At 36.8% G+C, this 16,601-nt stretch overlaps 1 pseudogene; it reads right to left on the reverse strand.

The window, feature by feature from the left end:
• Positions 1 to 16,601, reverse strand: part of LOC134222410 (tubulin beta-3 chain-like) — an 87,123-nt pseudogene that overhangs the window by 44,040 nt on the left and 26,482 nt on the right.

Below are 16,601 nucleotides of genomic sequence, written 5' to 3' on the forward strand. Positions count from 1 at the left end.
ATCTTTCCGTGTAAATCTGTATCCTGTAGCTGGACCTGGTATGGACGCGTAATTGAAGCATTGCCAGCAGCGAACTTAAAGCCTTAAGGCATTTTGATTGCCAGCCATTGGCCTTTTCCGTCTATTAACCTTTTACTCCGTTTCACTGTCTTAGTCAATTCATTGACTTATTTTAGGTCAACTTTCCCAAAGAATACATTTTTTTTAGGTCTCTACCAGGGATCGAATCCAAAAGAGAATGACGAAGTATCTCACTTATTGTTTATGTATACATATACGATATGTAGCATACCGTGAGAGACTTTTTTCGCAAGCTGTCATGATAAAGAACTGATTCGGGAAGTTATACCTCATAATAAATTTCTTTTAAAAAGCTCCAAACGCGGGGAGCACTGGTTCTGATGATGCATTTCAACTTGCTTTACACAGCTGTGTGGTCCTCAATACAAAATGAGCAAGAACAAAGCGAGAATCATCACTTCTCTGTGGTAGCTACCCATCCGATTCTGTTTTATCGCACTAAGTTTGATAAATTTGTTATGATGGATTGTTATGATTCGGGACAGTTTTTGCCTTTCTGTTATCGTTTTTCGTTATCTATTGAGAGCTATTTCTGCAAACCCTGGCCTCTACTGAAAAAGAATAGACAAAACCAAAGTTGGGCCAAAATTAAAAAAAACAGCATTTTTTTCGAATTTTTGTTTTAACTTTTAAAAATAGTTAGGGGCGTCAAAATAGAGGAACGGTTCGGCACTTCATCTCATAGCTCCCATTTACATCCCATCAAAAACAAAGCAGGGAAAAGGAATTTGATTTGTTTTTTTATTTTTGTGATTTTTTTTCAGCAGTGAGCACGCATGTTAGCAAAAAGAAGCGACAATATTGGTGCTGTATTTCTCTATTTTGCGATGAGATGGAAAATGGAACAGATCCCCTATATGGGTTCTTTAGAAAAGATAACCTTATTAAAAAGTCGATTGGGCGAAAGAATATTATTGACGGGAAAGTCAATTGAAATTGCATTGCTGATGAAATAAAGATTGATTATTACCAATAACTCTTATATTCAGTGAACATTAATCATCAAGGAAGCCCATGCATATGTGTATATCATCTGAGCTTCTGTATGTTAGTTTTGTCTTTCAGTTTGGAAAGCAGCTTAGATTGCTGACACCCTTCTTCGGCAAGATTGTGAACCTCCAACAGTTTTTCGGCTCATTGCAGCATTTGCTATTTTTTATTAACAAAATTTGCATAATTTATTTGAAAACTAATTATCCCTGTAACGAGCACACGCTCATACTAAACTTATTAAAGGAAGCTCGCTTTCGCTTAACTCAACGGGACTTGCCATAATTGCGAGCCGTGCATCAGTAACTTTGGGGCTGGAGGGCTTTCTCTATGCGCATTATGAACATCACGCAACGAAAGCATCATCAATATGTGCGCGAATTGCTCCAAACTTCATCGATTCCCATCAAAATCGTTTCGCAAAACTAAAAGGAGAAATTTCCTACCGCGGCATAAATCAAATCTTCCGCTGCAGTGGTTGTGCCGGCAACAACGCATGGCGGTGAGAAAATCCCAATTTCAATTACAAATTACCTTCGATGAACGAAGGAAGGCAACCAGTCGAAATTGAAAGTGGTCATCCGCCACGCCACTGTCCATATGAAATCAGATGAAAGAAGCGCAACCGGCTGATGCACCGCTCTCCATCATTCAGGTGGCTCAATCAATTCGATTCCGTTGACTGTTTTCAATGGTGCACGTTTGGCAGCCGATTTTTATTTGAATTGGATTGTATGATGATGTCGTGATTTTGGTGCTATTAATTGACGATGCATTTTTAATATTAGTAAGAGAAATTTTCCATTAGGCAATACAGGCAATACAATTATTTTTATTATGTGGTTATTTTATTGGGTACTGATTGAATAAACTTTTAATGTTTTCTACCATTTTTAATTTATTGACTGCGCATTACATCTTAGTAACGAATTTCCCGGAAAAGCTATACCTATTGGTCGTTTAATCAATTTCCATCACAAGGCACTGAAATCGGTAAGCAAGCCATGCTTTCAGTCTTGCTAATGTAGACAATGTATCGACAAGCAAGGGACTGTTCACAAATTACACAACCCCACTGCGGAAGGGAGATAGTCAGTTCATGCGATAAGATTCAAACAAATAAATTGAATTCTCCATACAAAACGTGCTACGATTGAGAGAGGGGAGTCTAAAATTACCCAATTTTGCGTAACGTAATTTTTAATTATTCCGGAAACCATCATTTTGAATTGCGTGCCATCGAATGACTCTGGACTCACCAACCGGACCCAAGAAGTAAGCCTAATTGCACCTCTACTGTTATTTTGAAATCCAACATCATCGGCAGGCGAAACAAATAAACCATTAGATTATTAAAACATGATGTCGCGTTGTTGTTTTTTGTTCCCGCTGATGATAGAGAACAGGGCACACGATTGCACGGCAGCAAAATCTAGCATTAGCCAGGTTCGACAACCACACGCTAGTTGCTAGAAGATAGGAAGGAATGAGAATCTAACGGCCGGCTATCGCGCAGTTGAAAATCATAATTAAATACCATGTTCTGATGGGTTAACATTCAGGTGAATTGGAATCGCCAGGTTTGTCGGTCAGCAGTTAGTCGGTGGTGTTGTAGACTCGGGCAGTCGTGCGTGAGAAACCCGTTCATTCAACCCTTTTCCACATTGTGCTGAGTAATATGTACTTCATCGTAAAAGACACGCTATGTCTGTGTTGTACAAATTTACATGAAAATTCTTCTGGGGTAACACAAACTTACAATAGAACTCATGCCACCTAAGAAGATTCTAATAATTTTTAATAAATATTATTCGGACGAAGTGGCCAGATTAACAAAAAAATTGCCTGACAATATGAAGAATAATGTGACATATTAGGCTTGTTTAATATCGGTGACGACTTTTTTTTTAAATTTTCAGCTGTATTGATTCTTAACTTATGGGTAATTAAATACAAAAAAGTGATCATGTATGACCATGGATCATATTGGGGAAGAAGATAAACAATTACTGAATTATTCATGCGTTTTGATGTACGTTATCGCGCTTAATATTGAAAAAGGGGAATGATCATCTCAATTACACAGCAATTTTAAATAACTTTAAATTAATTACAAAAAAAAAGTCGTGGGAGAATCAATCATTCTCATTTATGCCTCTCACATCATAATAATAAGCACTATTGGGCGTGAAAAATCAGTCACCCACTAACAGCCGGGTTATTAAAGAGATTGGATTCATTACAACCATCATAATTGAAAAAGAAACAAGTGTGGCCCTCCCCCGGAGCTGGTACGAAGTTCACATTAGTGACGACTTCATGGTAACTACTGACATTAAATAACCTCCGACATTCCCACCGTGTCCCGCCTCCTGTCACCACCGGTTTTATGTTCCACGGTTTTCTCCCATAAGATCAAGTGATGCGTGTCAGCCAACTCCATGACGAGCTTGAAATTTTGCGCCATGGGCCTCCAGCTGCCTTTGTGCGTCAATTTCAAGATTTCTTATAGGCTACGGCCACATAAAACGAATTAGGCGAACCGAGCACTGACTGGTTTGATTTATCTTTCATTCCATCGTGGCGTTTTATTGCAATCCCTCCAATTGCCGCACATGATAAATCAAATTACATACATTGTCGAGTACCTACCACTTCAAAAACTTGATAACTATTGATTTATTTGTCATACATCTCTAGTTTTGTAGCGTTCATTCGAATTGATAGAAAAAATTGAAACAATTTGAGTTTCATAATCCAGTTTCATCCCAATACTATTTTCACTAACGTGTGGAACACCAAACACCAGCTGATTCCATGGTGAGATTAACTTAGTGTTTGAATTAACTCATTTACTTGAAGCAACGTCTAACAGTTGGCCAATTTGATGTACTTCACACAATTCAAGATAATTAAAATAAAGCAGATTAAATTAAATTCAACCATAACGAAAGTAAGATAACATTTTTCTGTAAATTAATCGTCAAAGCGGCTCACGCAACCTGCTCGACAGGGGATGAGAATCAGTTTCGCCGTAAATTAACTGGCATTAAACTGATTTAAATTGCCGTCATAAATTTAACTGCAATAATGCAGTACGCAGCCTTATGGCGGATGATAAGAGAAGCAAACGAAAATGGTATAAAGATAAAGAAGGTACCATAAAATGATATCGATGCACCATGTATGCACAATCATGCTTTCCCATGATGAATTTATGGCGGACCTAATTGCAGGCTTATTTTCTATTTTGTTTTATAGATCTAATACATTACCATGAAACACTTTGATGACAGGGACGGCTTTTTTTTCTCTGGTTCATCAGACCAATTACTCTGGAATGGCGGGTTGGCAATGTTCTTAGGCGGATTGAATTAAAATACAAGCCGAGTTTTATTGGAAACTGAAAGCCTTAAAGATAAAAAATGAGCTAAACTATCAACAATCAGTTATATTACTAACCCACAGAATTTATATTCCCCTGTTCAAACAAGCTTTTACCGCTCCCATACCAGAACTGACAACTTTGGAAAACTGACGATATATGACCGATAAAATAGCAATAAACCATGCTTCAGTCTTGTGGCAATTTTCCATACAGCTCGTAGCTATATCCAACCAGGGAATTCAAGATTTTACTTCAATCTCGCATTAGTTCCACAAATGGTTCTCAACAATCGTTAACAAAAATGTTTTTTTCATCTCATATTCATTCCTATTGCTTTATGCAGGATGAGCAGGAATGCTAGTCAGTGTTTGAAAAATTTGAGCTTTTTGAATGATCTCTATAGCTGAGCAATTCTCTGTGAAATCATGATTTTTTTTCAAGATTTTTATTTTTTGTATTTTTCCGAAATTTCGCATATGAATTCTTTATGATCAAAAAACGTAATTTGCATCATTGGTTTGCCATTTTGACTCTAGCTTAAATTTGACAAGGACTTAAGCAAGTAGACCCCACCAAAGCGACCGTGTGTCGCTCAAAGCGCACAAGCACCTGGTGCCAGGTGGGACACAAAACAGACCTGACACGACGGCCCTCCGACGAGACAGGAGGTTTGCGCATATTATTGGGGGGTCCATAATAGGGAAGAAGAACGTCCCGAAACGAAACATGAAAATCAAATGAAGTGTCGACTATAGGGAATCAATTTTCTATTATGGACACCCAGGGGGTCTACTATACTGCCGTGAATCGCATATCTGTCCCATCTTTGCTGGGTTTCCTATTCATATGGGACAAATATGCGATTCACGGCAGTATAGGGCGAATACAGTCCGACTTTACAATGTTAATTTCAAAGAATAACGTCGAGTATTTGAGTGTTTTATATATGTATCGTGAAGAGGAGATGCAGAGCTTGAAATTAGATATCACGCAAAATTATTATTTTGAAAATTTCCACTCCTTATGCCAGGAAGAACAAAATTTCGCTACTAGAGAATTCACTATTGGGCATTTTACCCTATTTCGTGAAAATATACATAACTAATGTTGTTATATTTTGATATGAAAGAAAACTGGTCCAAGACACATTTTTATCGAATTATCTAATTATAACACACGTTGGTTTAAATAACAACAATTGATAGAATTGAGTTATACTTTTGTTATGCATTCCTGATCGGGAAATCACAGTTTTTCGATGTTCCCCCATATATTTTCCATATAATCTTCCAACGAGTGGGCCCTCCTGGGTCTGGGTAAGACGCGTGGCTACAAAGCAAGACCATGCTGGGTTCGATTCCCGGTGCCGGTCAAGGCAATTTTCGGATTGGAAATTGTCTCGACTTCTCTGGGCATAAAAGTATCATCGTGCTAGCCTCATGATATACAAATGCAAATATGGTAACTTGGCTTAGAAACCTCGCAGTTAATAACTGTGGAAGTGCTTAATGAACACTAAGCTGCGAGGCGGCTCTGTCTCAGTGTGGGGATGTAATGCCAATAAGAAGAAGAAGAAGAATCTTCCAACGAGTTTGGCACTATTCAAAAGTTCACCGATTTGGCTGAAATTTTGTCCAGAGCACCAGAACATCAAATAGAACGAAATTAGAAGGCGACCAAACAGAAAAAAATAAGTTTTTTTCTATACTAATTTGAGCCACCCTAATGTATGTATGTATGTTCGCTAATTATTTCTGAACCACTTGACCGATTTCAACCAAATTTGGAATACTTATTCGCTATTTTCAGAGGAAGCCAACAGAAGGGATGGGAGAGTCATTGAAAAAAGGGGGAGGGCAAGGGGGAAGTGAACTCTTTAGAAAACAATAAAATCAGAGTAACTTTTAATCCCTAGATCCGATTTCATCCAGATTTGGAACACATGTTATCCCCAGGAGAAGATAACAAAAGAGTTATGTTTGGGGGTTATGTTTAGTTAACGATCATTTGTAACTTTTGAGCCGCTCAACAGATTTCCACCAAATTTGGAACACTTATTCTCTGTCATAAGGCGATTATATAATAGATAGGGGGGTCAAAGGAGAAAAAAAGGGAAGGACATGTTAAAGAAACGAATGTTTTTATATACATGTTAAACGCAACATTTTAACCAATTTTGGGACACGGGGCGACTATAAAAAAAGTTGGAGGGTCATTGGAAAAAGCGGGAGGTGGTTACGGAGTGCACGAGGTTTATTATTTAGAAAACGATCACTTCAGTAAAACTTCTTGTACGGAAAAGGGGAGGTGTAAATGACGAGTAAGGTGCGCGAAGTTACCCGATCAGGAATGCATAACAAAATTATAACTCAATTCTATCAATTGTTGTTATTTAAAACAACGTTTGTTATAATTAGATAATTCGATAAAAATGTGTCTTCGGCCAGTTTTATTTCATATCCAAATTATTATGCATCCCGAGAAAATATAGAATACTGCGGTGTCCTGCTGGCTGCTTCTCAGGTAATCGCAACAGTCACTAATCACGACAGAGTCAATAGAAATCTTACCCACCGTATGCACTTGTCATGATAAACACTCTCCATGTACTCAGTGACTCCGGTTGCCTCTCACTAATACAATCGAGTACTGCTGTCATTTGGCGAAAAGCACGTGGTTTTGTTTTGAGAGGGAAAATTTTCCCTATCTTTTAACCCGGCGGCTATCTTGACGTCTACCTTCGCAGTCGAGCCTGCGAGAGTAAGACCGCCGCGAAACTCTAGAAAAAGATAAGCGCGACAATATAACAACATTAGTTATGAATATTTTCACAAAATAATTGCCTACATTTTTTGTAGACATTGGAAACAAAATCGGAGGTAATCACCTTCAGTATAACTTGAACCCGCTCGATATTAATACATAGCTGCAACAAAGTTAATTGCCTACATTATGGATGGAAATCCGGCGTGGTAGCGTACCAGATTTCTATCCGTGATGTAGGCAATTAACTTGAAAGTAGATTTTGGTACAGAAAAATTATATCAACGTTTGTTATAATGTTGATATGAATGTATCAACCTCTGTTTTAATTATGTTACGGCTAGAGGTATTTTTGTTATATTTTTTGTTATTTTAACAACTAACCAGCAAAATTTATAACACATTTTGTTACAATATTTTTCTGAAATAAATAACCCCCCTTGTAATAATTTTGTTATGCATTCTTGATCGGGTAAGCATCAATTCGTAAGGCGTGAAAAACGTAAGGAATGATGTACGATAGGCTTATCGGACGCTGAGGGGTCGTTAAATAATGACGCCACAGGTTTAAGGAAGAGAGGGTCTAAGATTTTGTGATAATATATATACTAGGTATACAAAAAATCGTGACAGGGGGAGGAGGGACTTGAAATATCTAAAAGTAAGAGACGTCATACTTGAATCGCCCCATACTTCAAATTTCACATTCTTTAGTTAAAGATTGTAAAATTTCCTGGAAAAGAATTTTTTTAATTGAAAAATTTGCAAAAAAAAATGAACATTTTACCGGAAATAATAATAATAATATATATAGACGAATTTCGCGCCAACTCGACCAGCGGTTGGCAGCACCATCTCAGAATCGAATGAAACTTGGTGGGCATAAAGATATGGTATTTCTAAGCCACTCTGCATACTTAGTTTTTCAAAAATTGTCAAGAGTAACATTTGATAAAATCCTGGCTAAAAATATTCCAACTCAGATGAAGACCCAAAAGTCTTTGAATTGTTCGACTAAGTTTACAAATTAATGAGTATTCAAGTAGAAATAAGAATTAAATATAGTTTGTTTTTGCTAAACCAATTTTACTCTTTACATTCATTAATTTATTTTCTCGGTGAACGAAACGCTCTTTTATGTTTCAGACTTCATAGTTCAGACAAATTTACAATAGTCCATCAAACATCACAATTTTGTAAATCTGGTCTTTTGTGTGTAACATTGATATAAGCAATCTAGGAAATATACGCCCTTTTCAAATGTTGGTCCACAATTATGTTAGATTATGCTAAATTGCTTCCTAAACAAATTTTTATACGTCCAAAATGTGTCGTTGGTTGATGATAGGCTGCTGAACCTATAATTGGCGCTGTAGGCATAAAACACGCTGATAAATTTTCACTCAATATGGACATGACGAAAGTTTTTGTTAGAAGAACTTTTTTTCCTTAAATATGTCACAGGAACATTATTCCCAGAAAAGATAGATAATTAAAATACCTATCTGCAGAAAAAGTTTCATCGATTTCTGAGATGAGGCTTTTTTGTAATATTGATTTTAATTTTTAAAACTAATTTTTTTAGAGTAGAAATCGGTATTTTATTTTTTGGATATTTTTCCAAAAGACTTCTGGGAATTTCACGACAGTCCGCCATACAACACTTTTTTGTAGGTCTTGTCATTTTAGAGTTACATCGATTTATAAAACATCCATGAAAAAAAAATTAGGCCCTCATCAAATGTTACTCTTGACAATTTTTGAAAAACTAAGTATGCAGAGTGGCTTTGAAATACCATATCTTTATGTCCACCAAGTTTCATTCGATTCTGAAATGGTGCTGCCAGCCCCATAGAAGGGTTGGCGCGAAATTCGTCTATAATAACATTTTCCCCAAGTATCATATTCTTGAAAACATTTCTCCGGAAATGGAATTTCGCCCAAAAATAACAATTCCTCGAATATGCCACTCCTCAAAAAAAAAATCCGCGAGTATGACATTTCCCCGAAAACGACAACAATCAGTTTCGAACGTGACATTTCCCTGAATATAACGTAGTTTCCTCGAAAATTACAATGTCTCAAAAATGATATTTCGCCGAATATGAAATTTCCCCAAATATTGTACGACAATTCCCCGAATGCAATTTCCCCGAATGTAATTTAGCCGAATGTAACAATTCGCCGAATGCAATTTCCCCGAATGTAACATTTGCTCGAACGGAACAATTCCCCGAAAAAAGTACACTTTTGTAATCGACTGTAATGCGTCCAAAAAGAGCAGCGTTCAAAGATACGTTCAAGAGTGTCTTATTGGACATTATCAGCCCAATATCCTTTGGTAGTATTAGATGTTCTTGATCCTCCAAGATCTCCAAGTGATTTCTAAGGAAGCTTTTGATCTAAAATAGTCAATCATCGGCTGTATTTTTTTAAGTGCAATCGCAAACGGCAATTCCGATTGAAAGCGTTTTGGTAAATATTTTGGTGGATGTGTGGATGGTGGATGTGAATCCTTCTAAACAAAAATAATGCGTATTCCCGGAATGAGGCAATGGTGAATGTGATTCCTTTTTGAAAAGAATGCATTTGCTCGCAATAATGCAATGGTAAATGTGTCCCTTCTCTAGTGGGTGTTTTCCCCCAGATAATTAATGTTATTATTCTTTCTTTAATAATGTATTTGCCCGAAATAAGATAATGGGGGATGTGATCCAAAAGAAGACATTTTCACGAAGTAAGGCAATGGTGTATAAGATCCCTTCCTAAGCAATATGTATTGAATGCATAATATTTTACTGAAAAAACATTCTGCTGAATTCACTTTCTTAGAATAGTATTAGTAACTTTCACGGTATGATATTTGATTGATTATACCTTTTCAGAATGACCTTTGACGTAATGCCGTTTTTTTGCATGTTCTATTAAACAAATTGGCATTTTATTAGGAAAGTGTTATGTAGCATGGCAGCAGTTTATATAACTGCACTATATCAATTGTTTATTATACTTGGCAAACGTGCTCCTTTAGTGAACGAATTATCTTCTCTTTTTGCCTTATTGCGGACAGACGCTTTATACCAGATAGATGAGTTTATATAAAGAAGGCATTATCTCTTCCATTCGCATTACACTGGGCAGACGCGATAATTTGAAGATACCATTGTCTCATCCTTTCACTTTATTTCAGACAAACGAGTACATTTAAAGAAGTGACTATCTATTAGGGTGGTTCAAAAAATCAATTTTGCTCCACAGTGCTTATTTGATTCTTTACCATGTTCTGAGTGTCCTCTGAAAATTTGAGCTCATTTGGATGAAAACTGATTTAGCACAAGCCGTTTCAAGTTTGCATGCAAATTAGTATGGGAAAATTTATTTTTTCATTATACTGTTAATGACGCTTGCCCATTATGCGCAGGTTAAAAGAAAACCTACATAGCTGAAAGGAATACTCAACAGCTTTCACTCAGTGAAAACCGCATCTCAATTAATCGTTCCAATAATTAGTAATCGATTTTAAGACAGGTTGCGAATCTTTAGTCATGATCGTAAAACTTCTTTGAGGGCATCATTTAATGTGCAGTGCAACATAGTAGCCTGAATATGTGTGTGCCATCTTTCGCGCCACGAGCAGCAATGTTGCCTGTTGATGAGTTATGCAATTAGCTACAGAAAACCAAGGTATAGATTAAATTCGATTACTAATTATTGGAACGATTAATTGAGATGCTGTTTTCACTGAGTGAAAGCTGTTAAGTATTCCTCTTAGCTATGTAGATTTTCTTTTAACATGCACTTGATGGGGAAGCGTCATTAACAGTCTAATGAAAAAACAAATTTCCCCATACTAATTTGCATGCAAACTTGAAACGGCTTGTGCTAAATCAGTTTTCATCCAAATGAGCTCAAATTTTCAGGGGACACTCAGAACATGGTAAAGAATCAGATGAGCACTGTGGAGCAAAATCGATTTTTTGAACCACCCTACTATCTATCCTCTTTGCCTTATACCGGGCAAACATATTTATATGAGGAAGGCATTATCACTTCCTTTCCCCTCATACCGGGCGTTGCTATCTGGTAAAAAGAATATTACCTTACCAGTTCATTTTAAGAAGACATAATCTTTTCTTTTTGTTTTTAAGATGTTTAATTTTGATACACATAGCTAAGTTTAAGGTTTAAGGTGAACTGTCCAGGCGAAAATCCATACGATTCTTTATTTTAGTTTTTCATCAACCTTACTTGTGATTTTCGCATGAGGAAATATCATATAAACCCGTCGAAAACGGTAACCAACATACCTGCTGAAGGAATGAAGAAAATCCAGGCAGCCGTTTCCGAGTTATGCGGATACGAACACAGACCATTTCATTTTTATTATATAGAAGATTGCGAAAAAATATTCGGCTGCCGGTGGACTTGAACCCACACTATTCCATAAAGTATACGGACGTATTACCAATTATAAAACAGCTGCCCTTGCGAGAAGTTGTTTCATAACCAGCTTATAATCAATTCTCCGTTCACCGAGATGAAAGTCGTAATAAACACAAAAATGAAGCAGATAGGGTAACCGTACCCTTAGTGGAGGTAGCACCAATAGTGGAGGTAGTGGGATTTCAATGAGATTTATCATATTTATACACGTTAAGATGGTTTCAGTTGATGCGTCGTGCTTTAAATATCCTGTTAAATGCAACTTATCTTAAGATTTCGCTTTAAAAACTATTGAAAACAATGATTTTCCTTAACAAAATTGACTCCCTTGCACCTATAGTGGTGCAACTGTACCAATAGTGGCGAGTCTCATAAGAAACCAATGGACAGCACCACTATGGGAACCAAAATTATTTTTTACCGCCACTAAAGGAACAGTGTACCCATAGTAGTGCAAGCAATATTTGGTAATTGTTTATGTTAAATGACATCTATCTCATTTTTGTTAGCAAATTTATTAGTTTTTCTATTGAATGAGATATTAAAGCTTCAAATTTCCCATAATTATTAATTTTTAAAAAATATTTTCTTTTGTGGATCTACTAATACCTACACTATTGGTACCGTTACTCTATTGCACACTTTCATGTCCTCTCAATTGACAAGTATTTTTTGATTTTTTTTGTAGAATGCCATTCATCTATCGCGTTTCTATAGATATTGCAAGGGGTAGATATGTAAACATCGCGTGACATCCCTCATTGAAAATGAGAAATTGTAGTACTGGTCAGGAATGCATATTCCTTAAAAATATGAGGGAAACCACAAAGAAATGAAAAGTGTCATGAAAATATGAGAGCATTGTACCCGATTGCAACCAAAAACTTTTCATTTACTCTTTTACAAAAAGATATGTTCTCATTAAAAATCGATATTTTTCATTTCAGAGTGTAAAATAATCGAACATTTTTTGTGAAGTCCACCTTTCTTCAATTTTCAGCTTACTTCCAGACACACATTCATAGACACTCAGTTTTTATTTCTGCAGCTCGGCAAAAATTCGCACAGCCGTGCGCTATCAAAATAAATAACTGATATTCCGGCAAAAATAGCGTTTGTTAGCTGATTTTCGGCAAATTAGGCTGATACAAATATTTAAGAACTATTTTGTCTCCCCCCCCTCGGACTTTTTTGTGCCAACAAATAGTATTTTGAGGGGGCAACAAAATAAAATTCGGATAATTTTGAGGATTTTCAAAACATTCTTTAACAAATCCGAGGAGTTTTTTGATTTTTTTCATTTTAATATTTATTTTTTATTATTCCCCCCTTGACTTTTCAGAGACCAGTAGGACAAAAAGTTAATTAAATATTTGTAACGGCCTTATTCGATGATTAACAGCAATTTTGACAGAAATCTCGGCAAAAAAACATGTTTGCTAGGGCACGGCTGTGCGATTCTCGGTAAAAGTTCAACATTTTGCTGAGATCCCGTTAAAAAATAAATAAGTGTGATAGTCGGCTCTGGACTGTCAATATTCGGTTGAATATTAGTCATTGAATATTTATGCACATTCTACAAATTGATACATTATCTGAAATCTAAACACGTTTTAAAGGGAAGTTCCATAAAGTACGTCACGCAAAAATTGGCGATTTTCAACCCCTCCTCCCCCCCCACATTTTTTGTATTAAACCTCTAAAACTTTTGTATGAGTCGTCACGCTGCTCGGAACCCCCTCTCCCCCCTAGGAGCGTGACGTACTTTGTGGATGGCTTTGTGAATGGATAAGTAAAGTAATTTATCACTTAGAGCACCTCCACGGGAGTCCTCATCGCTATTCTTATTATAGCGCTCCCTTCCGAGTGCTATTTTAGGGTAGCGCCCCGTCTTCCCACCGGTGGTTTCTGTTTTAGGTATAGCGACATATTGAGTTCTCACCGCGCGTTGCTAAAAGTAATCTTTTTTCTTTAATGGCTTTACATTCCAACTGGAACATGGCTAGCTGCTCAACTATTCTATTAGCACTTTCTCAGTTATTAATTGAAAACTTTTCTGTGCCCGCCATTTCATGAGTATGTATTTTGTGTCACAACTATTATGCCCAAGGAGCCCACCATCGTATTAAATTTTTTCACCGTTATTCCTTCTGGACTTCCTTCCTCCTGGAAGTCGAAAAAAACTCCTGAAATTCCCACCAGTTTTCCTACAGGAAACTCTTAACAAAATCTTGCAGGAATGCTTCCACAGTTTTTATTCTCCGAAGGATGTCGCAGGAAAAAAAATGTATTAACATCCGAAAGAATCTAAACAATACTCTTAAAAAAGTTAGGTTTCCAATTGAAACCACCAAAGATATTATTGGGCAATTCCAATAAAAAAAATCCCGAAAGATTCCGGAATAAATCCTAAAACTATTCTGGGAGAACTGCCAAAGATTCATAAAAGAACACAAAGATTTCTGGGAACTCACGGAGAAATCTGCCAGAGATCCTACATGAATTTCTAAAACAAGAAATGTTGAAATGAACGACAGCAAAGAGAAACTTGTGGGAGATTTCCTGGAGGAACGAGTTGAAGAACATACTGAATAATTACTAAAGGAACATTCTGAGGGATTCCTGGAAGACCTCCTTGGAATAACCTGCAAAACAAAAACAGTAAATCCATGAATATTTCGGGCTCTAGCGGGCGCCGGTGCGCATCGCTCCTCATTATAGCTGATCAATTAGAACTACAATTACTGCTTCGCGAAGTTGAACTGGGACACTAGATAAAAACAAATTTCCCTTGCTATTTAATTTCATCGAAATTGTTCAGAAAAAGAAAACAGATTTTCTGCATTTTTTATCAATAACAAAGTGACGTTTCACAAAATAGCAACCCTGTATGGAAATTTAGCAACCCAATATGGGGCGCTAAATTTGGAAACCCACGGCTAATTTTGAGTTGCGTTCTTATTTTACATTCCCGTTTAGATACCTCCGGTGTAAAAGTGGGTCCCTATAAAGGGCCCGGAAATAGCGATAGGGCCCCAGATGGGGACTCCCGTGGAGGTGCTCTTAGAACTAAATCCGATTTTCATCCCGAGGCACTTTCACCGTTAAACATCTATATGAACGATGCTAATTATGTTTTTTCTGCACATAGCAAGCACACTCTTCTTCTTCTTCTTCTTCTTGTTGGCATTACATCCCCACACTGGGACAGAGCCGCCTCGCAGCTTAGTGTTCATTGAGCACTTCCACAGTTATTACCTGCGAGGTTTCTAAGCCAAGTTACCATTTTTGCATTCGTATATCATGAGGCTAACACGATGATACTTTTATGCCCAGGGAAGTCGAGACAATTTCCAATCCGAAAATTGCCTAGACCGGCACCGGGAATCGAACCCAGCCACCCTCAGCATGGTCTTGCTTTGTAGCCGCCCGTCTTACCGCACGGCTAAGGAGGGCCCCATGAGCAAGCACACTCAGTGACAGTCAAATGAATGAGTTGGTGGAGTAGTCGTCTGGCTATGTCATTCTATGTTTTGAATAATCATGCGATGTTTGTCAAAATTCGGACTGAAGTAGCTTCATGAAGATGAATATTTCAAGCTCTGTCAGTTCCTTCACGAACAATCGGGTACGAAAAATACCAAGAGCAACATATAACCTTCTGTACACCTCAGGTCTTTACAGCGCACGGTGGAGTAGCTAGAACAAATGGCTGGCCAAAAACCCTTTCTCGTTTTTCGAACTTTTGCATAGTATTATATTTTTAGAATATTCTTCAATATTATCTCCATTATGTGTCATTGAAATTTTTACGTTTGTTCCTTATTAGTATTAATGGCAACCCATCAAAAATCATGTTAATTTGATGGTTTTTAGCGTGCCTTAAGACAAAGATCAGTTACCACTGCTGACTAATCTAAACAACAAATATAATGTTAGGTTTATAGTACACAAAACATCATTTATAGACTGCCCTAGGACCTCCATGAGTTGAAATGAATTATATTTAACATTAAGATATTATTTCATAAACATAAATAACATGGAGTTTTGACATTTTTAACAAACTTCATTATTAAAAGTAGAAGTACTCCCTCGTATTCCGCTACGAGATTGTACACACATGAAAATATAGGCTTTCATCTTTCCATTGCGGGTTAAAGATCATCCGCACTCGTCCGCAAACGAATTTGCGAGTAACTTCAAAATAGGTTGTTTTCATATTTTCCGCCATTGTTTTCAATAGTACATAGGCAGAAAAATTCCGCAGATAACTTTTTCTGGTTTTCGAGGCATTTGACACATAGACATGATTGAATACAATAGTAACATACTCTGTTTTTTGTTATTCATTCGTTCATTTTGTAGGCTCAAATGCTGTAGGGCGTTACGGAGCCGATTGAAAAAAAAATTGCTGCTCATTTAAATCTCTACAAAGCATAGCATCCATTATCTTTCATCCCCTTCCCACTAACCAATCTGATGAAAAATCTAAATATCAATTGTATTGAATTTGGTGATTGCATTGACAACAGATATGTAAATCTCGATATAACTTAAATACATCATAGTTGATATTATGTAGACAAGTTGAAGCAAAGAAATAATATGGGGTAGGGGATAAAACGGGCAAGTGCCACTTCAAGCTAAATAGAAACAATTCGAATAAGCAGTCTACTTGGTCTTAAGTGAAGTAACCACTTGAGACAACCTTGCACATAGGACCAAAACAGGAAATAGATAGAAACATTTCCTCTTCAAAAATAATCGATCCTATGTTATTGTAAGATGAAGATGATTTAAGCAAAAAGTTTATGAACGACCCATAAGGGTGCAAAAACAGTAGCCAGGCTTTTGTTTAATCAATTTCAAATTTTCCGATGCAACTGATGTTATGCGTGAGTAATCAGTGTTGATTGTACGTTCTGGGTAGCTT

The sequence above is a fragment of the Armigeres subalbatus genome, chromosome 3 (assembly GCF_024139115.2).
Source record: "Armigeres subalbatus isolate Guangzhou_Male chromosome 3, GZ_Asu_2, whole genome shotgun sequence".
NCBI classification, from domain to species: Eukaryota; Metazoa; Arthropoda; class Insecta; order Diptera; family Culicidae; genus Armigeres; species Armigeres subalbatus.